We start from the raw sequence: 23,761 nt of genomic DNA on the forward strand, positions 1-23,761 counted from the left end.
CAGATAACACTCCCAGTATCACAGGAAGTTACTGCCATTTGCTCTTTCACACATGTCAGGATGACCTGGTAATTTACACACTCGACAGTGCTTAGACAGATGCCGCTTTTTCACTAGTTCTAGTAACAAGAAAGGACCATTTTATTTCTGAAGGTTCCTGGAATCAGCCTTGAAATTTTGTGGATCAGTTGTTTCCTATTCTTTTCATGGATCCTGTCCTAGTCTGGGAATTTCTCACTGACAATATAGTAAGGTCACAGAAACTGATTGGTTTCAGCTAGTCTTTTATGCAGGATGGGGTTATAAGTGTACTGAACTGAAGATGAAGTGCCAGCTCTTACAATACTTTGTAACAGATTTGTTCTCACTGCCTGGACTAGCCTGCATAACAATAATCTCTCCTGAGGACCAAGAAATGGAAGAGTTATAATATTCTAAAAGAAGGGCTCAGAGTGGTTAGCATTACAACATTTTTAGCAGCATTGCCAATCACAACCATTTTTGTACTGATTTATGTAGTACAAAATTTTAGCTATGAACAAATTCAATTTGTAATTGTCAGACTTTTCCAGAACCCAAAACTAACAAATGCCCAACAATTAATTTAAAAATATTTTCTATTATAACCAAAGAATAAGAACATAAATAATATCCACAACATGTTATAAAGCAATAACAAATAAAGGCGGAAACTAAAGTACAGTAATATGAGGCTACACCTTTCAGTTAACCAAAGGAAAAAGAAACCCTATAGGATGGCAGCCCCACATATCCCTTTACTTTGCTCTTTACACAAGTATTGTACAAATAAGTACTACATACCATATTACACATTACACACAAACAAAACTATGGAGAAAAATTATTCAGCTATACAATAGATAACCTTGACAATGGCCAATGAATGGGTGAGATGAACTGACAAGGATTGTGGAATTGGAATATCTATGTAAGTCTTACCGAACAAAAGAAAGATCTCACCAGTTTGTTTCCAGAGTAGGGTATTGTCATAAACCTGCTGCCGTCCTCTCCACCTGCAGCGATTGCCCCCAGCATTATCTAACAGTATTAGTTCTGGGACTGCTGTGATACATTATTATTATTGTGTTTTTAAGAATTACTTATGAAATCACTTCAGTTTTATTTGGCAGCACCTCCTGACTCACCAGTATGAGAAAACCCACACATATGACATACCGTTTGACTCGTCTCGATTTCTAATTATGCAAGACATCGAGCTTATTGGTGTTATGTTTTACCCTCTAGTCTTGCAAAACCCTAATTTTAGGCCATCTTGGACCATATTTTGTACAGGAAATTACACCAATGGGTGTCATCAGCAATAATGATCAGAAGGGCTTGAAGTTGTGCATATGCCATCTCTTAATGGGATACGAGAGGTCAAAGTTACTCTTTCTCACAAAACTTTGAAAAAAATGGGGATCAGTAATATAGGCATGAGGAGTGTTGTTTTATGGCATTTCGAGGTTACTGATCATGACTATGACAATACGGGCCACTCCCAAAAGATTACAAATGACAAATTTCAAAAATAAGAACATTTTGGACCATTTCTAGGTCAGTGGTTATGAATATGCTGTTTTGTCTGATTGTAGATCCTTTACTAGGATTCTACCACTCTATGGTATCATCTATCAGAGGGTGAAAAATGACAAATTTCTATTGCAATTGGGAATATTTAGACTTTAAACATTTAAACTGTAGTGCAGATTTTAATAATTCAAATATTTGACACAACTGTATTTTTTATTACGTACTTTTACCTCATAGAGTAAATCATTATATTTTTTATGAACACCCCATATTAGGGTGGCTTATGCTAATTCATGGCTTTTTTATTTTGTGATTTGAAATTTATTTTATGGTGTATTGTTATTTTTCCATCCTTCATTTGTTTTACTGTGATCTCCACCATTTTAAAGTAGTTATTTTCTACCAGCACACGCTTTATGTTTGGTAAATGCATTCTTTTGCTGTCACATGAAACAAGAAGGTCACACATCATGATGTCATAATCTTGAAGGTATTAAGATGGGCTGCTCCTGGCATCCAAGAATCTGAATATTTTAAAAAAGATGATTTTGTGGTGTTTATAATTTGTCTTATTAAGGATTTACATCACTTGTAATGAACAGTGTCTATCAACCTGCAATCAACAGATGTCTGTGTCAATCGCTTGCATGAGCCAGAGGTGTCTCCCCATGGGATTTGTACAGTTGGTTTAGTTGGTACAGGTTAAGACATAATGCCAGTTGGAACTGGTAAAGAGAGACTGAGCAGGAATTTCCAACCAAAGGTTTAAAGTGTGCCACTGTGATCTGTGGGGTTTATTCCATAGTGCGTTATTTTATTTAAAACAGGCCATAAATAAATACAGCTAAAGCTACTGAAATCATCTGACAAGAAGAAAGCATTACTACCATGAAAGCAACCTGACATGGACAAGACACAACTGAGATGGGAAGAGACATTTTGAGGCACTTTATGCAGGCTATTAAAAAGTGTTAAAAACAGCTGAAGCTGACCTGCTTCTTGTAGGATCTCAAGCTCAGCTCAAGGGTACTAACCCATAATAACTCCTTTAGTTTAGGTTGTTATGCAAAAAGGCCATATTCAATTTTATCTAGGTGCAGAGGAAATAGAAAATGTATGTGCAGCTGTAATGAGCAGAGTCTGTGCTCAGATAGTGTGGAAGAGAATAAGAATGAATAAAAAACCAACGGGCAGAACGTCAGTCAAACATATAATCAATGCAAGACTGCAATTTTTGCTGTAAAGAGAAATATAAGAACTCCTAGTCCAAGAGATTTAGCAGCCTGAAAGAGTCCAATAAGCTCAGACCAGATACTAGCTTATGTAAAGAGAGAGCTAACAGAGGATGAGTTGCATCTGTTTGGAAGTGAACCTGTCTTGAACCAAACTCATTAGGACGTTTGCATAATTATGAAGTATAAGTTTACAAATGGAGTGTTCAAGCAGGGAATGGGTTAGAGAACAACAAAGAAAGGTCAGAATGAAGAGTGTCCATACATAGAGATGAGCTGTAATTTGTCTGGCAATCTGAGCCTGAAGGAAACACCACCAGTGTGCAGATGTACAAATTAAAGAGAGGGCTTCAAAACAATGAGAATTTCACAACTTTATGTGGGAGTAGAGGAGGAAACTGTGACTAGTATCAGCTACTACAACAGGGCACGTCAGGAGCCAATAGATGAGATGCCACTATTAAACCACAACGACATGGAGGTAAAGCATATATAGCTGTGAGTGACTTGCATTCAAGGCCCTTCAACAGTAATTTCAATTATAACAAAACTCTTTAATAAGCTGTTAATGGTAATATATATATATATAACTAAATAATGAGAAGGTACAGGGCAGTAACATCTGATCACTTTGTATTGATGCAATGTACAAAAATTTTTTTCTGGATCAAAGTTAGGAAGGTTCAAGAAACATTTAGACCAGATTTGAGAAAGGAAAAAATATCAGGTTATCTTTCTAGTGTCCTTCTGTTAGCTCCATCAGTCTTAACGTGTCTCTGCAGGATCTGTCTTCTTGACTTTGCTGCCAAGAAATCTCGTACTGGTGTCATAAGACACTGTAAAGTCTTCAATCTTTTTCAATTGTTCTTCTTTAATAGCCCTCAATTTGGCTGAAACCTTTGAAAAGTAAGCCTGCATAGTAGTACGCAGAGTAGCCGTATGCTCAAGAAGTAGACTCCTCATTGAATTCCAGTAGGACTTGCAACCATCATTGCTCCCAGAGCTGTATGCTGAGATATGCTAGGAGAATTAAAAGCAGCAGAATGAAATCTCCAGTGAAGACATCTCAGAGACGTTCTTCCTAATAACAAATAGGAAGAAATTTAAATCAAAAGGAATAGAGAAAATTGACTCTGCCTAGGATTGGGGAGCCGAGCACAAATTCTAGTCATGAAATGCCATGTAACTCCCCACATGAGCCTGAATTAAAGAGCTTGGATTTGGCATACACATATGGTTTAATGCTGTCTATAACCAGATATTATTTCCTCGATATTGTTATTCCTCATATAATTCAATAATACAAACATAATTAATTAATTGACAAAAAGCTGATATAGAGACACATTTCTTCAGAAAACATGATTGCCAAAACTAAGGCTATTATGTAATACTAGCTGTGTAAACCCGTGCTGTAAAAAGCCCAGGGTCTATTGAAATTGTCAGAAAAAAAATTGAAATGCAGAGATGTTCGGTAATTGAAAGGAACTACTCTGGGTGTCTTTCTTCGGAGGTTTCATTTTGTCGATGTGATCGCCTGTCTTGTGTATTAGTGGCAGGAGGAAAAGTAAAAGGGATACCGTTTTGCTGATGTGCTCGCCTCGCTTGTGTTATTAGCGGCTAAGCGAGTTTTTTGTTTCCTCTCACTTCCGGGCCTAACAGACACACACACTCCATGCATAGATGTTTATTTATGAAATATTATTTACTGTTGAATTCTGCTCTGTAATAGTACTATTGCTATTGCACTATTGTATTGAAGATTGTGTTCTGTTCTGTGTATTGTATTAAATTTACCCGCTTTTTTTTGACACCCACTGCAGACCCAACCTACCTGGAAAGGGGTCTCTCTTTGAACTGCCTTTCCCAAGTTTTCTTCCATTTTTTTCGATACTAGGGTTTTTTATGGGAGTTTTTCATTGTTTTCTTAGAGAGTGAAGGTTGGGGGGCTGTCAAAAGGCAGGGCCTATTAAAGCCCATTGTGTCACTCCTTGTGTGATTTTGGACTATACAAAAATAAATTGTATTGCATTATATTGTAAGACTAAGAAAAAATGCATATTAATTGTAAATTAACTGAAATTCAGTTCTAAACTGTTAGTACGTTAGTGTTAGCACGTGTTGGTATGTGCACATTGGATTTATCCATGTCTTACACCAATCACTGCTGGGATAAACACAAGCACTTTAATAAAACTGAACTGGATTTGCCAGTTAGACTATTGATAGCTGGGAGGATGTTCTGAAAGAGAACACTAGCAAACTGTAAAGATTTGATGAAGTTATAATTTCTTCATCAGGCAATACTAGGGTGTTGTACCGTGTTAGCCATTATGAATGTAGAGAAAAGCCAAGCAAAATGACACCTTTTATTGGCTAACTAAAAAGATTACAATATGCAAGCTTTCGAGGCAACTCAGGCCCCTTCTTCAGGCAAGATGTAATGTCATTTTGCTTGGCTTTTCTCTACATTCATCAGGCAAGGAACAGTACTCATGAACGGTAAAAAGAATAAATCAAAAAGCCCCTTTAGTGGTTTTTTAGAGATGTCTAAAAATGTCCAGTATGCTACTATGAAGGAAAGTGTAGAGATTCAGTTTCAGAACACAAGCTCTGGAGTAATTGCAAATTATGTTTTTTTAATTAATATTTAAGTGGAGAAGATGCATATTTAGAAAACAAACTTATATTTTAAGTGGCAGAATGCCATCCAGTCTTTGAAAAAAGACCTGAAGGTAAAAAAGTAGGAAAAAATTAAATTAGTGTAAGAGATAAGCAACACACATAAACATTGAAATAAATTGAATCATTTCATACACCTCAGTTTTGTACACCTTTGGTTTAAAGTTATAGTGAGACTCAGTTTCCAACCACTGAGCTGAAGAGGTTTGAAGAATGTCGCTAATGACGTGGGGGGAAAGACCACATCAAGTAACCAAACAGAAAAGAAAGAAAAATAAAAAAGCAAAGAGTTTATTTTATCAAAAAACCCCAAAACACTATAAAATAAAAATCTTTTGAAAGATACAGTACTTCAATGATTATTTTAAAATGATTATTGCATTGTACAAATCATTACTCCTTGGCACTATATCATCTCTAACGTTGGTGAAGTTTTAACAAAGGAGAAACTGTAAGTCAGAAAATGAAATGTGCAGAGCTTTTAATATTTTTTAATGATAACTGTGAGTTTTTCTCATATGATTGCTGATGGTGTCTTAGCACTGGTGGGTGAAACAACAGCTGTTAGAGACCAATCTATGACCCAAAAATAGCCATAATGATAAAACAATTAGTATTAGGAAGAAAACATTTTAATTTATGTTTTGTATCAGTTCATCAGAAAACGAACTGCATGTTCATTCATTGTTATCCTTTTAATAGTTCGTGACCACTAGGTGTTGCTCATGACCTCAGAAAACAGGAACACAGCTGCTTAGATGTATTCCAGACAGTCATTTATAACAATAAATAATTCTGTTATCCAGTCCTCTTTTTCTGTTCTATTTTATTCATATGCTGCAATTGTTACAAACTACCCTAAACAAGGAAAGACAATAAAACCATTAAACTACCTTGCTCATTACCAAACTTTTCAGCTTCCACTTAATTTAGTTAATTAAATAAATAAAAAGAAAAAAACAACAAAAGTTCAGTAACTCAGAATTCAGTAAATAATAATCAATTAAAACATTTTCACTATTTTAAATTCATTAAAACCAAAATAAAAACAAAGAACTGGTATTAAAAAGGAGAACCAAATAAACCATACATCAATAATTCAGTAACAAAAATCCTAAATACCAAAAGAACAAGTCAAATGTCAGCAAACCAGAAGTAAAGTCAAACTGATAAAAGACCAAAACACTCAGAAATCATGAAAGAGCAAAGGCTGCTAAAGCTAACTAATGCCACAGCAAAGTGGTCCTAACAGCCGATGTCTTAAATAAATGTCTCACACAGTTCCCAATGGCACACCTGGAAAAAGGGACTGAGGCAAAACTAAAAATGCAGAAATCACAATAAAAAACTTTAGTATGTCTTCAAAGTGCTTTAGGATTCAAAGTTTAGGATTTAATTTTGGGTCACATCAGTTGTTGAGCTTTGCTAATGCAACCATTAACTTTATCTCATAAAAAGAGCCCTTGAAGCATGCCAAAATCAGCATCTAAAGGTCTTCTCATCTCGTAAAGAATTGCCAGTATTTATCCATCCAAGAGTACATCCATGGCTCAAGTTTGTTCTTCATTTATTTAATCTTTTTGCTGTCTTTCAGATATTATTTTGCTGTACTAAACTGCACAGGATGGCAGCTGAATTAAGGAATTTGAATCAGTGGACAGAACTAGGCCAGGGTAGTCAAGCCAAGGTTGTAAGTGGGAGTCAAAGAATCAAACAAACAGAGCAAGAGCACCAGGAACCAGAAATTCATGTGACATACAATAATTACACTAGCATTTTTCAGTTGAATCCACAATCTTGGACAACCAGGAAGTGCATAATACTGACCTTTATACTATTGACCTGGTGACATCATGCACTGCACACTTTTGGTTGGTCTTATCTAGCAATGGCATAGCAACTGTCAACAAAAAAATCCATAAATGATGATGCCCAAAAAACAAAAAAATTGTTAAGAAAAGGAAAAAAAAAACATTAAAAGACTTTTAAAAAATGTAATCACTGAATTCCTGGGTTTCAAATGACTCCATCATGTATCAGTTATTTTTAGAGCACCAGGGACAGTTTAGAAAAATAAAAAACAAGAGTCAAATCAAGTCAGTTCTTTCTGTGTTTTATCTACTTAACACTTAACACTATTGTTTATTATTTCAACATTTTTTTAGTATGTTAATGTTAATGTTAATGTTATAAGTACTAGTTTTCTTTGTTTTTTGCTTTGTCTTCTTTATGTAAAACCTAAAGGGCAAGGGCCGTCTGCCTTCTACGCAGTGGTGTGCTGGGGAGGCAGCATTAAGAGGAAAGACGCCTCACGCCTGGACAAACTGGTGAGGAAGGCAGGCTCTATTGTTGGCATGGAGCTGGACAGTTTAACATCTGTGGCAGAGCGAAGGGCGCTCAGCAGGCTCCTATCAATTATGGAGAATCCACTGCATCCACTAAATAATGTCATCTCCAGACAGAAGAGCAGCTTCAGCGACAGACTGCTGTCACTGTCCTGCTCCACAGACAGATTGAGGAGATCGTTCCTCCCCCAAACTATGCGACTCTTTAATTCCACCAGGGGGGGTAAACGTTAATATTTAACATTATACATAGTTATTGTCTTTTTTTTTTTCACCTGTATTATTATCATTCTTTAATTTAATATTATTTATTGTATCAGTATGCTGCTGCTGAAGAATGTGAATTTCCCATTGGGATTAATAAAGTATCTATCTATCTATCTATCTATCTATCTATCTATCTATCTATCTATCTATCTATCTATCTATCTATCTATCTATCTATCTATCTATCTATCTATCTATCTATCTATCTATCTATCTATCTATCTATCTATCTATCTATCTATCTATCTATCTATCTAATGAGCTGAAGGACTACCCAGCAGTGTACATGGAGAACCTGAAGTTACATTCTATCTCCGACTTGAGAAATATCTGTCAGTGTCCCTGACTCCAAGTACAGGCTCCCTTCATGAGAGTGTTCTGTCTCCTCTTGTTTCTTCTCTCTACACCGATACCTGTACCCCTGGTGACCAATCTGTGAAACAGTTAAAGTTTGCTGATGACTCTATCATAATAAACCTGATCACAGATGACGATCAGGTACCATATTGTCCTATGTGACAGATTGCCATTGGGGCAAATTTTGATCTATCTATCTATCTATCTATCTATCTATCTATCTATCTATCTATCTATCTATCTATCTATCTATCTATCTATCTATCTATCTATCTATCTATCTATCTATCTATCTATCTATCTATCTATCTATCTATCTATTGTAAGAACAATGAGTCTCCAGACATTATAAAGGTTTGGGGCAGCCACCCGTATATTATATCCCAGCTGCAAAAGTTTGAAATAATTGAACAGAGACGATTACAAGACTGAATCCAAAACAGAACTGAATACTTGGAGGTAAGATGGCGGATTTAAGGGCTGGGGAAGGAAATTATGTTATCTATGCCAGAAACCGGAAATAACGTCATCAGAAGTGCTGGAGCCGGAAGTGACATCATCAGAGGTGCCAGAGCCGGAATTGAGATCATCAGAGGTGCCGGAACCTGGTGAGATTTCCCGGGAATGGTCTGCAAGAAACTGAAAGAGACAATCAGCACACCCTGTCACCCCCTAGTCTGGTGTAGTATTACATTTACTCAGGCCCTTTAGCTGTCTCCCACTTGCACGTGTGTGACACTATCTATCTTGAAAAGAGGTAGATTGGCTGGCCAGTTTGCGAATCCCAAACAGTTTCAACCTGAATACTCTGAAAACAATGGATTTAGGAGAATGACCTCACATCTTATATTCCTTATATATGTTATTCATAAATGGAATTTGGTTATAAAAAAAAATAACTTCTCTTATCCTAAAATTCAGCAGTGTGTTTTTACTCTGCCATATTAAAGAGTTTAATCTATTCCATTCAGTGCAGTTCAATTTTTCTCCATAAGTATCTGATAGGGCAATGAATCTGTTTCACTTAAAACATAAATTGCAGTGTGTCATTTGGACAGTAGAAAATACTGAAGACCTGAAGATTCATTCTACTGAGGGCCTGTATGCATCATGGGTCATGAATTGAGCAAGAAATACTGTATAACTGAAGACCACATTCTCCTGGTTAACCATCTCTTTCAGTTATTACCATTATGGAAATATCACTGGTCACTGAAGCAAGACCCTCTTGTCATACAGATTCTTTCCAACTTAACTCACTCATTCATCTCAAGAGCTCCGAACACCAGACACAACTCAAACACAGACAATTCCTGGTACAATATGAGGTAGTTTGTTAAAAAATAGAAGTTTATTAAAAATAATAAAATACAGACTTTACTTAGTCCCATACCCAGGTAATACCAGTCTAATCTCCTTCTGCCCTTCACCACCACTCCTCTGCAAGTGTCAACCACTGTCTCATGATTCTGACACCCCCCTAAGTGAGACAAGGTGCCTCTTTTTGTGATGGACTCGGGATTACCACTGATATCACCACATAGCATGATGGAAGCACTTCTGGATCATGTGGAAGCTCCCCAAAGAAGGGACACCTTCTCCAGGCATCACCCTCTGATGGCACCCTGCGATCCCAACTGGGTTGCCCTCCTGCCCTGCAGGAATCCAACCTTGGGGCTAAGCCAGAGCATCGTTGCCAGGTTTTGCACTGGGGAATGAATAAACTTTCTCTGATAGCCAGTCTCCCCCCATTCATCCATTATATAATTGTCCTGACTGGCATAAGAACCCAAAATAATACTGGCTGGGTTGCACCTCCTCTTGCATAATCCATCAATTATGGACTCCTGGCTAGGTAAGGTTTCACTATCTGTCCATGTCGGGATGAAAATCCATCCATTTTCAGAGGTGCAGTTTGCAACCCACGTGCTGCCCCCACGACCCGACCTCGGATAAGCGGAAGAGGATGGATGGATGGATGTATCTCATATAAAAAAATATATATACATTGTGATAGATTTTCTTTCAAAAAAGAGTCCTTCACAAAATACAAAGGTTTGGGGACCGTCCACATATAATGTCCAATGGACAAATGAAGACAAAAAGACTTTGTGGTGATCAAAATGGTAAGTATTGATAGTCATTGTATAGTAAGATGCCGTTTTTATACAGTAAAAAACAAAATGGATGCAGGAAGTGAGTTGGTAGGAGATGACATCGAATCAGAGGGATGGAAGCGACATCATCAAGGATGGACCGGAAGTGATGTGGTAAGGTGAGTGATGTCATCAGGAGGAATCGGATGTGACGTCATCAGGCGGCCATTTTTAGAGTTCATCCACACTGATTTATTTTTCTTCTTTCTTTCTGCCAGAAGTAAAGAGAGAGAGGCATCGTTACCGCATATCAACCACTTATCTCACGATGTTTCACTCACCTTCGGGTGTACCAACTGTCTCCTAAGCGCACATTTGTGACAACATATATATATATATATATATATATATATATATATATATATATATATATATATATATATATATATATATATATATATATATATATATATATATATACACATACACACACACTCATGAACAAAACCCCCCCAAAAAAATATCAATATTTTGGGGTTGGAGGCAACAGAAAAACTAAATTCCCTTAAGATCTCAAAAACACTTTGACTGATTTAATTGAAGTCTGCAAGAGTTTTTTCATGTGTTGATAAATTCTTGATACAGTATATTGGTATTTAAACATATTCTGTTAATGTATTTAACTAATGCACATGTTCTGTTCTGTGTGCTGACAGGTGGCTTTATTCAAACGAAGAAGAGAGCAAAAGTGATCGACAGGCCATGCGAACAGCAGAACTAACCAACAGGGTGGGTAGACAATGAAGAAGAGACGTGATTATATTGTGAAATGGAAAGAGAAAATTCAGCAAAGCACAAGGAAGATGCAATGCACAATGGTTTGCAAGCACTGTTTCTTGTTGTTGACTACCGGTATATACCGGCTTTCATCTTGGTTATTTGTTCTGCTTTCTTGATCTCCAACCCCCGGTCATAGTGTTGAAAACTACATGGGAGACTGAACCTCAAACACTTGCTTGCAGCTGCACTTAAATCGTTCAATACCCCAGCGTCGGTCTTAAAATATGCCACTTGAATTTCTAATGGGGAAGCTTCAGAAATTGTGTCACGGCACTCAAAGCTACTGCTCAGAACCGCTCACTCTTCATTTTAATACATCAGTGTAACACATAGAGGACTAGTAGTTACGTATATCCACTTCAAGCATATTTTCATATACATTTGTACCTGTGGGGAACAACATATAACTGACAAAAAAAAGAAATATTGTACTTGACTGAACATTGTAAACAAATTAAAAATTATAAACTTCTAATAATGATAATAATATATATTAAAATTTCACAATATTCATACTTTATTACCCACTTCAATTAAAAAGAATAAATTTTCCTGTAGCATTTGTGCTTTACAAAGATCATCAACCAAAACAAAGTCACTAGGAAAAGCAAATATTAATGCAGGAATGTTTTCCTCATGAACAATTGTGTACAGCTTGTTCAAGAGTCAGCAGCTCCGTTGATCTAATAATATTATAAGTACTTATTTTTTTGACTGACTCCTTTATCCAAGGTGACTTTCATTTGCGATACAATTGGTTAATTTTCTTTTGTTTTTGTAATTGGGACACACGCAAGTAAAGTCACTTGCTAATGGTTACACAGTTTCAGTAGCAGGATTTGAACCCACAACCACAGAGTTTGAAGTCATAGGTCCAAAACTTTAACCACTATACCACGCTGCCTGCCAATAACATTACCTTAAAAAAATTAAAAATGCAATACCGTTTACAGAAAAGCACTTAGTTACTTCTGATATACCCAATTAATTAATGGCACTATAACTGAAGTTTGTGGGAAGTCTATGTTGTATGTATATGAATATACTGTATATATGTATATTGTGCTACTAATTGTGTTTTTAATGATACCAGTTAAACTGCATGGCACCACTAACCTGATTACCTTAATAGATTCAGGAGCTGCAGAAGATTTGATGAGTTGTGGACTAGTTCAAGAGCTACAGATACGTCATATATCACTGAAGGGAAAACCTTGTTTCTCATCCATTGATTAGGGGCCTATTTTCAGAGGTCAAGTTGAATTATTAAGTTTAGGACTTTATTTTCTACAAACAGAGTTGTATTTATTGACACAGTTGCTCTCTCCATCTTTTTTACTGGCTTTTAATGGAACTAATTGATTACAGTTGGTGGAGGAATGATTTTGAGCTTGATTAGGAACAATTTGGCCTCCATCACTTTTTTTTAGGTTATTCATCTCTGGTTTTGACACTAGAATAAGTACAGTTCCTAGATGTGTTCACCACATAGAAATCATTAAAGTTACAACCTCCCATCCCCCATAGTTCACAGAATTGACCTACTAATGGGTGCTCCCTTACCCACAGGAAAAATGTATATGCTCTTATACATGAGAGAACTCACTCAGTGCTTTAAACAGAAAGCCACTTCAGCCACCACCAAACTGCAGTATCCACCTAGATGAGGCAACGTCAGCCATTTTTGCACCACTACACTCACCACACATTAGTTATTAGGTGATGAAGAGGTGAGAGAGATAGTAGGCTAATTATAAACGGGGAGATGATTAGGGGCCAGAAATACCAGGCTATGATGGGCAATTTAGCCTGGACACCAGGAAACACGTTACTATTTATGAAGGGTGAATGATGCCCATGGGTATTTTATCACCACAGTGAATGAGGACCTCAGTTTTATGTCTCATCCAAAAGACAGAATCATTTTTTCAGCACAGTGTCATTGTCATTATGCTGAGATATTGGGATCCACACTCAGACCACGGGTAAGCACCCCTGCTGGCCTCACGAACATTTCTTCCTATAGCAACTGAAGCTTTTCCTAGATGGTCTTCCATCCAAGTACTGACCAGTCCCAAACATGCTTAACTTTAGGTGGACTACCTGTTCTGAAGTGCATGTGGTATGGCAGCTAAGGAGAGTAAGGCCATGAATGATTATCAAAGATAATTTAGTCAATAGGTTCTTTCATTATGTCAGATTAATGCAAATACATTTCTACTACACACTCAATGTATTATTTTCTTATCTATAAAATCAAATGAACAGAATCTTCAGAATGTAAAATAATTATTGACTGTACCATGTTCTTCATTTTCATGTGTATTCCATATTTTCATATACTTCAAGAGGTGATTTGCATCTTTAGGTTGGCACATATATATTATCGATATAACACCTTGTTTAAAGAAAATCCAGTTGTTTATATGTTTTGCCATAATTTTAAAATGACATGAAGAGTCTTTCTCCCTCTATAATGCTATAATTCACACAACAACTTCCCTTAATTAACTTACCTTCAGCAGGCAGCAGTCACAGCAAAGGAGAAAGGTCATCCCTGCTTTTACAGACAGGAGATTTGCAGACATTGGGAAAGACTTTAGAAAAGCTGACACAAGAAACTGTAAGATTCTCTTTTAGACAAGATTAGAGAGCTTTACTGTCACATATACTGCCATAGTGAATATAGTGAACATAGTGAAACTTTTGAACCACAGTTGTAAGGGCAGGTAGTGGTCAGGGAATTATGCACAGAAAGTAGTTGACGTATAAATATATAAATAAATAACTACCATAAGGAAATAAGAGTAGCAAATGCAAAACAGAACTGTACAGACATACAGTATAGATAGTGTTTAACTGTAGGAAAAAGTATGTACATGTAATGTACAATACAATTACACATAAACCAGCAGGTGGGTACAGTACAGTACAGTACAGATGATGCTTAAAATGTTGTCAGAGGCAATCAGTACTTACGTTGGAGTAAGGCAGTCTGCAATGCATTGTGGAATGACTCATGATTGAGTGAAGTGTACCGACCCAAGAATAGTACAGCAAGACGTTAACTTCAGTTTGTATTTAGGTCAGTCTTTATAGGTTCATAGGGTCATTATTATCACATGTGTGGAGTTACAGTGAAATTCTTACTTCTATGTGCTAATCAACATGCAACACATTGTCACTCTACTTCACCATGATTTATGAGTAGAACAAGTTTGCGTTATGTAGTGGAAATTAATATTTAACATTTTGATAATTCTGTGTAAATTGTCATTTACAAATCAATAGTGACTTAAAGAAAGAAGCAGCTTCCTTCAGGTAAGCCCCTATGATTTTTTTTCTCCTAAAGCTTTAGGAATGCCATTTCCTTCTGTTAAGTGCTGGGGGTTGCACAGAGTTGAACCAGTTTGGCAAAGGTGATACTGTGCAGGACATTCTATAAGGCCATCCCCCCCATGAACTGCATAGATGGGAGGGCAGGTGTGAAAAGACAGTTTGTACACCCATTGGTTGGAAATATGGCTGTTTATGATTGGTTTTGAATCACAGACCATTCTGCACCATGACGCCCCATTCATTCAGGATTTGTGATTGGAATAGTATAAGTTGGTCTCTCTCTCTCTCTCTGTCTCTCTCACCATCTAGCCTTTAAGAGACGACCACCTCTCTCTCTTGCCATTTCTCCCTGATATAGAAAACTCTATCTTGGTGGCCAGATTGAGACAGGACTGCAGCCTGTTTAAATACTCTATTCAAACACCATGTGGAGCAAAGACCGAGCTGGACAGAACATAAGACTGAAAGCTACTTGTGGATGTAAATTGTGCACCTACTTAGGCTACAATGGTATTTTTGTCTCACTCTAATGATTTTGCTCATAATTGGGAATATTACCTAAAAAACAGAATTTATTAAATGTGTTGTTCCTTCTTCTGCTTGTTCTTTCACTGCATCTGATTGGCTGAGGTTATGCATAAAAAAGGGGAGGGGTGAGGAAGTGCTAAAATACAGTATAGTACCTGAAAACAGAGTGGTAAGTATATAGGATTTGATGCATTCTGATAATGTCTACATAATAAAGAGTATTAAAGGGGAAACTAGGGTCACATAGGACCCTATATGAAAAAAACACTAAAACACTATTGTATTCATTAACTTAAAAATCTCAGAAAACAATTCACAACACTATCTACAATTTAGAGACATTTTAATATAGTACATTTTGTAAAAAATATTGTAAAATAAGAGGAAAGGTAAATATCTAATGGATATAAAGGTGTAATGAGATGTATCCAAGAATCCAAGAATCAATTTCAGAAGCGGGTGAGAAAGTATATGAATCATAATTCTATCTGTAATGATTCAACTTGAAACTATCATAAAAAAATTTGGGTTGGGAGGGTTTCAAACCAGAAATCAATTCATCATACAGTATGTGATATCCAAAGAACAAATACTGCAGTTTGATGAAATTCACATTTCTCCAGTTTAGTAGACAGTCTGTGAGCTATTGGATGAAGCAACACCTCCACAACATGACCAATATGACATTCCAAATCTGTTGAAAAAATCAACTTATCACTTATGTAAACCAATGCTAAACAACTGTCATGGAGTGCCAGATGTTCAATTTTTACATAATAGATGATTATATTTTTATATTTTTGTTTGAACAAACAAGATAAACTTAATTGAAAGAACACTTTCAGGGCAATTAAAATCAAATCATCTTCTCTTCCTGAATTGTATAAGTAATCTATCACCTTAAAACATCTGTTTCAGGAGTTTCCCACAGGCTGTATTGATTGTCTTACCACTTGGAAACAGAATTTTGACAGCCTATCAAATGTGTGTAATATCCCATGTCATGAAATCCATGTCATGAAGCTAATGTCCCAAAGCCCCATGTCACATGTCACGAAGCCTCACATGGAATTTTAACATAAATATGGCTTGTCTGAAGGACCAACAGAAGAAAATATAAACAGCAACGACAAAAAGGACAACAGGAGGGGGCAAAGGAGACATCAGAAGAGGAGACCATGAGAAGTGTGATCGCTTCATCAGAATGTCAGCAAAAGCATCTTATGAATAACACTGATTGCTAGATCAAAAGCCGTCCCAGTACAAAATTCAATTCTTGACATTCTTTGTAAACTTCTTCTAAGGACTATATATATCCAGACTTTGCTCTGTCTATTTTCTTTTACACTTTCTTCTACTGGTATTATTATTTTTTAATAAATACCAGGTTTCTTTTAAATTTCTATTCTTTGTCTTTATATCTAGAGTGATTAAAGTAATAAAATAAATGTTCAGAGCACCCGGAACAGTAGAATGTTGCCATACACTCCGATCTGTGGAGGCTGGGGAGAGGAACTGCATCCAATAGAAGGAACAGTACATTAAAAGTAATAATAATACATTTTATTTATTTAGCGCCTTTCCCATGCTCAAGGCACTTAAAAGTAACACATCATTGGTTCTAAATGGTCTATAGCCACGGATATTGAGCCTTGGTATGTTTAAATATATTTTTGGAGACCAAAGTAATATTTAGGTCTGAGATATATCTAAGACATCTTACATTGTTCGTGTCAATGATAAGTAAGTGTCTTAAAGTATAACATCCTGTATCATTGTTACGCTGATGATACCCAAATTTACTTCTCATTGCAATGGGGTGAAATGGAGCCTGTGACAAAGCTTTTTAACTGCTTAGATGATATAAAACACTGGATGGCACTTAACTTCCTGCAGTTAAATGAGTCAAAAACTGAAGTCATTCTGTTTGGTCAACCTGCTGTTAACTGAAGCATTGCTAGCACATTGGGTCCACTTGTCAGGTACTTAAAGCCATGTGCTAAAAATCTCGGGGTGATCTTGGATTCAAATTTTAAATTTGACAAACAGATAAATGCTGTGGGTAAAGAATAGTTTTTTCTACCTCAGGGGGATCAATAAAGCCAAACTGTTTTTGTTATTCCATGACCTACAAAAGCTCAGTCATGCTTGTGTTATGCTTCATTTGGGTTATTGTAATATCCAGTATATTGGAATATCCTGTACGACACTGTCTAGTCTGTAAATAGTGCAGAATACAGCTGCAAGAGTTCTGACCAGCAGCAAACAAAACGCATCACATCACTCTGGTGTTGGCCTCTCTTTGTTGGCTCCCTGTTAGTTACAGGGTGAATTTTAAGATTTTAGTGTTTGTTTTTAAAGCCCTACAAGTGTCTACTCCACCGTACTTAGCTGATCTTTGGTCCATATTCGCCAGCCAGGCAGCTGAGGTCTTCAGATCAGTTTTTGCTTACTGTCCCACACATGGTTGAAGCTAAGGGGCGATCATGCTTTTGTGGTGGCTGGTCCTAAATTGTGGAATGGTTTGCCCCTCATAATAAGGTTGGCTCCCAAACTTCATAGTTTTAGGTTTTTGCTAAAAAAGCACTTTGACTCACTTGCTTTTTATCTTATGAGTTTGAGTGGTTAAATATTTCTATTTATATTGTTTATATTGTGTTTGTGTATTATTATGTTTGTGTATTGGTATATGTGTGTTCATGTATGTATAATGTTTTCTTTTTGTCTTTCTTTTTAATAATTCTTCACATTTTTACCTTTTATTCTATGTAAAGCACTTTGGTCAACTTCTAGTTGTTTTAAATATGCTATATAAATAAATAAAACCTAAAACATTAAAATGCTATGGAGTCATGGGCTGTGCATGCATCATTCATATGGCACTTATGTGGTTAGGGTTTGTGTTTGTGTATATTTATGCATGTGTGTTACTCTTAAGGTGTGAGAGTAGACCAATTCGATAACAAACCTGGTGAGTTCACTTATCCCTGGAAAACAAAGGTGTAGATGTCTTGCAAGGTAGGCAAAGGTGTGTTGGTAGTTTATCACTGCTGCTTTTATGATTCCCTGCAGAGCCTTTTTGTCATCTGCTGAGCTGTTGTCATATTACAGAAGCATTCCATGAGTCAGGATACTCTCAGTAGAATAAATATTGAAAGACACCAGAAGTTTTTGTGACAGATCAACCTTCCTGAGATTTCTCAGGAAGTAATGTTGCTGTTGTGCTTTTTTATCCAGTTAGTTTGTGTTTATTGTCCATGTGAGATCTTCTGAGATGTAGCTACCCAAGAACCTAAAACTAGAGATTCTTCATTCTGCCCCTGTTTACATACAGTATAGTGGCTGATGGTCATCCTGCTTCTTTCTGAAATAAATGATCAGTTCTTTAGTTTTTTTGGTGTTAAGTATCAAATTATTCTCTATGCATCAGTCTGTTAGTTTTGGTAACTTCTCTCTGTAGGCAGACTTGTCTCCATCAGTGATCAGCCCGACTAGTATGCATTGTGTGCAAATTTAATAATGGCATTGGTGTTGTGGGCTGGTATGCAATCATATGTATACAAAGTGTAAAGGAAAGGGCTCAACATACACTCTTGCGGTGCTCCTATGCTGAGGGACAAAGTTGGGGAGTAGTTGGGACCCATTGTGATTGACTGTGGCCAGTTTGTTAAAAAGTCCTTTATCCACAGTCAGATGTTTTGCTGGAGGCCTAGGTCAGAAATTTTGCAAAACAGTCTGCTGGGTATGATGACATTAAAAGCAGAACAGTAATCCACAAACAGCAGCTGTACGTATGTTCCTCACTGTTCAAGGTGGAACACTACAGTGCGGAGGAGAGTAGAAATGGCGTCGTCTATTCACCTATTTGATCTATATGTGTATTGGTGAGGGTCTAGAGTGGGTGGGAGAGCAGCCTTGATGTACCTGAGGAGCAGTCTTTCCAGACATTTCATGATTACTGGTGTTAATGATACTGGCCTGTAATCACTGAGGCAGGTTACTGCAGCCTGCTTTGGAACTGGTACTATGGTAGATGTCTTCAGGCAGATAGGGACAGTGTACTGTGATAGAGATCGATTGAAGATATTTGTATATACCTCTGCTAACTTTGCAGCACAGTCTATGAGAACCCGTCTTGAGACACCATCTGAGCCAGCTCATTTCCATACATTGATATTCTGGAATATGTACTGTATATAACATAAGGCAACCCTATAGTGAGTACCTGGCTGTTGGTATCTGAAGCTGGAATGATGGTCGTGACAGTTCCTGGTCTATCCTCTCCATGGCGTCTGCAGAAGCAGTTAAGCGGCTCTGCCAGTGAGGAACTGCTGCTACTGGTAGCTGGGATGGTATTATTATTCTGTTTAGTGACGTGACATATACCTTGCCATGCACAGCAGAGGTCTGAGTTGTTAAAATAATGCTTGATTTTCCTCTTCTAGTCTGCTCTGGCATGTCTAATGCCCCTCTTCAGCTTCGACCTGGCAACACTGTACTGCTCTTTACCACCAGATTGGAAAGCCTTATTGTGAGCTTTTAGCAAAAGTCGTACATCTCTTATCATCCACGGCTTATTGTTGGAGAAAGCATGGATTTGTTTTGTTATAGTGGCATTGTCTATGCAGCTCTTTATATAAAACAGTACAGCAGAGGTGTATATATCAATATTGTCATCTTTTATTTAATAAATATTATTTTTTTATCAAATGGTTTTAATATGTGCTGTATTAAATCAGAATAGCCAAAAATGGCTAAAAATAAGTAGCAGAGACAAGCGAGTTTTATAAAAATTGAAAGCTGTCATTTACACCAGTTTGTCTACAATGGCAATGCAGAATCCTGAGTTGCCACCCCACCATCATTCTTCAATTTTCCATTTATTGCAAGAAATGGAATGTTATTTTTAACACAGAAACATTGCCTGGTGGGCAAAAGGATTACAGGCAGGAAGGAGCAGCACAGGACAGGAACTTATCAGAGCAAAGAACTAAAAGAGAGAGAGCAGGACATGGTGGTAATAATTTTAATACCAATGCATGTAATGGATGCCCTGATAGAAGTATAGTCAGATGCAATGAAAGAGACACACAGTTGTAGTCTTAGAGGAATTATATAATGTTACTTACTCCAGGATTATTAAGGGCAGACAAACCAATATTTGACTCAATCCTTTTCAAAGACAATGAGTAAGCCATGGAAGTTCATTAGGATTTTTGAATATACTTTGATTGATAGGGGGCAATACAGAGTACCAGTGCAGGAGAAGTGGAATCATGTTATCTTTATAACAAGAAGCAGTACAGTGGGAAAAGGATCAGTGGAAAACAGCCATGCACAGAATTCACTTTATCTCTACATGTGCAAAGCATACAGTTATTTAACTTATAATCTTTAATCAAGCACATCTCTCTCGTTTAAAATTGTCCAAAATGTCTCCAGGGCAAGACCCAACCTGCAAACATTGCAATCGAGTTCCAGCCTCATTGGGTCATATGTTTTAGGTGTGCAATAAATTAACATCATTCTGGACCAAAATCTTTAAATGCCTTTCAGACAGCCTTGGTGTCACAACCTCTCCTAATCCACTAACAGCTGTGTTTGGTGTACCTCCAGATGGGCTTAAAGTGGAGAAGGACAGACAAACTGTGATTGCCTTTACTTTACTACTAGCAGGTAGAATTGTCTTGCTAAACTGGAAGAATCCTAACCCACCTGTCTGAAGTCAGTGAGTAACTGATGTTATACAGTACAGTAATCCCTCACCTATCGCGGGGGTTACGTTCCAGAGCCCCCCGCGATAAGTGAAAATCCGCGAAGTAGCGACCTATATTTATTTTATTATTTATACATATTTTAAGGCTTTATAAACCCTTCCCACACTCTTATAAACCTTTCTCACTCTCTTGTTAACCTTTCCCACGCTCTTATAAACACTTCCTATACTCTTAAACACTTTCTACATTCTTAAACACCTCACACCAACACTGCACACTGCACACTGCACGCAGCGATCAGACGTCAATGTGTCTGCACTCGCTTTGTGAAGGGGGGCAGCTGAACTCACGCTGAGCAGAAATGGACTTTGTGCTGCTTCTGCCAAAATACCTGCTTGTCGCTCTGTGCGTTCAGAAGGAGGAGGAGGAGTGTGTGTGTGGGGGTGTGAGGGCTGAACGCACGTTCGCTCAAACCCCCCTCCCCGGAGGCGCAGTACGCTCCTGCCACTTCGCATTGTCAAGGGGGTGGGGAGCTGAATGAACGCTAAGGAGAAGTGGACTTTGTGCTGGCTTTGTGCTGCTTGTCGCTCTGCCTGTCAATAATTTAAAAGCCTGTACATCACCAATTTTCCTGTCTCACTGTCTTGTCTTGCGTGAAGTTAAAATGTTTTATAATAGTGAGATGTTACTCATATCCTTAGCCCGACATCCACATATCATATGTGTTAACAAAGTGTGTTTTATAAGTTTACATGTGTTTAAAGCATGTGGGATGGGTATTTTAAGGCTTAAACTATAAAAATCTTTATTTATATGGTCTTTCTATATCGCGGATTTTCTCCTGTTGCTGATGGGTCTGGAACATAACTTCCGCGATAGGCGGGCAATCACTTGTATTTAAAAACCCGCGAAGTCGTGAATCCGCAAAAAGTGAACCGTGAAGTAGCGAGGGATTACTGTATACTATTTGAAACTGGAAAAAATCTAATTCTCATTTAGAGGATCTGCACGGAACTTTTTTAAAACCTGGCAGGATCTAATTAATAACATTTTAGAATAAGCATTTAAATTGGGGAAAAGGATTTTCTCCCCCTTTTTGTTACTCTTAAAATTTTACTCTGGCTGTTGGCCTTTCTCTCTTTCTCATGGATGGGGGTTGAATTGAATTTAGTTTTGTCAAGTTTGACTTACTTGTATGAAATGTTACTTAATAAAAAAAAAGCAGTAGCAAAAATGAAAACCTCATCAACCACCAAGAGCATACAATGTACTGCAGAGGGACTGCATTTCCCATGAGTCTTTAGAAGACTGGGTGCAGTTCCACAACAGAGACTGACAGGTGGCCCTGCCTCTTGGAGAACCACCCACAAAACACAAGAGACATGTCTGAAAAACATTTAAGTACATATAAACTACATAATAAACAAAACTGACAAAAATACATTTTAGGCAAATAACAAAAAACAAACAACAATATTAAAATAAACAATCAAAATCAAAAAATCCAAAATTAAGAAAATCTAAACAAAAAAGGAATTTAAGCGTAAGCCAGAGAGGAAATTCTGGCTTACAAATAACATATGACTTTTCGAGCTATTTTGATTAACATAATCTTACTGAGTTATAGTCACAGTGTGGGTCCTTGACATGCAGTCGTGTAGTGTGACATCCCCAGCACCTCAGTCACAACATTTCAAATTATACTGTACTAGTGAAAGTGTTTGCCTGCTGCTCACCTGCTCTATACTCATTCTTTGTCAGTTAGGCACCTTGTGTAATTTGCTTGATGCTCAGCAGTTCTTTTTCCTGTTATTATGGTGGTTATCACTTTGCTGTAAACACAGAAGCACTGGTCACTTTGCCATCCTTTATGCATGTGTAATAAAACCTGATGTTTGATGACAAATAAATACAAAGAATTCGAAAATAGGATGCTGTTTTTATAAGCATGTTGTTTCTAGAAGGTAATGGCGATCATTTCTTTGTCTTTGTTGTTCTTGCATTCTCTGTCCCACACTTGACACTCAGACGATGGTGCTACTCTTCTTGTTCTTCCTATTAAATTAAAACTTTTATCCTCAGTTGTTTTATGAGTAATCGCATAACAGATGGAGAGGCCTTATCATTTTATATGTATACTAGCTGATTACCCAGTGGCTTCGCTCACTGAGTGCAAGGGAAAAAAATAAAATGTATTTATAAAATAAGTTTGTTAATAGCCAATTTTATTTTTCAACAAATAAAGAGCACTTACAATAACATAGAAATCAATATAAACAACATTATTAACATCATTATCATATGAGAATATGAAGTAATATATAAAAAGCACATTGCATATAAATATAAATTATTAAACAGTAAAATCTTCTTCTATAATACGCTACCGTGGCTGTTCGTTTGTCTGTCCAGGATTTTAAATCACCTGTAGCTGGCAAACCGTTTAACTTATTGACTTGAAATTTGGTACACATATACTACGTGACGTCTACTATCCGCTTTCGGGGTGAAGATTTTATTACTCTTTTTATCTTTATTTTATTTTATTGTAGAATCAACTCTTGGTAGCGCGCCGCAGGGCGGCGGGTGCCGTTCTCATTCCCTACCACCTTCACTAATCATTCTTGAGGCAGATTGAAGACTTAAGTGCCAGATTAAGTGAAAGGTTAAAGAAAACGTACTAAGTAATTGCAACACAAAAACTAACTTAATCAATTTTAACGCGAAAAGATGCCGACGAAAGAGAAGCAGCGGACCGCTAGGGTGGAGTAAAGAACAGCTGCTCAGGAAGCAGCAAGTGCATT

The 23,761-nt window shown here is 37.1% G+C and overlaps 1 protein-coding gene across 2 annotated transcripts in view; it reads right to left on the reverse strand.

Annotated features, from left to right (window-relative positions):
* The window catches only part of LOC114642738 (uncharacterized), a 93,683-nt gene that overhangs the window by 53,423 nt on the left and 16,499 nt on the right, over nucleotides 1-23,761 (reverse strand). The gene's annotated exons all lie outside the window — the stretch shown is intronic.

Source organism: Erpetoichthys calabaricus, chromosome 2, assembly GCF_900747795.2.
Source record: "Erpetoichthys calabaricus chromosome 2, fErpCal1.3, whole genome shotgun sequence".
NCBI classification, from domain to species: Eukaryota; Metazoa; Chordata; class Cladistia; order Polypteriformes; family Polypteridae; genus Erpetoichthys; species Erpetoichthys calabaricus.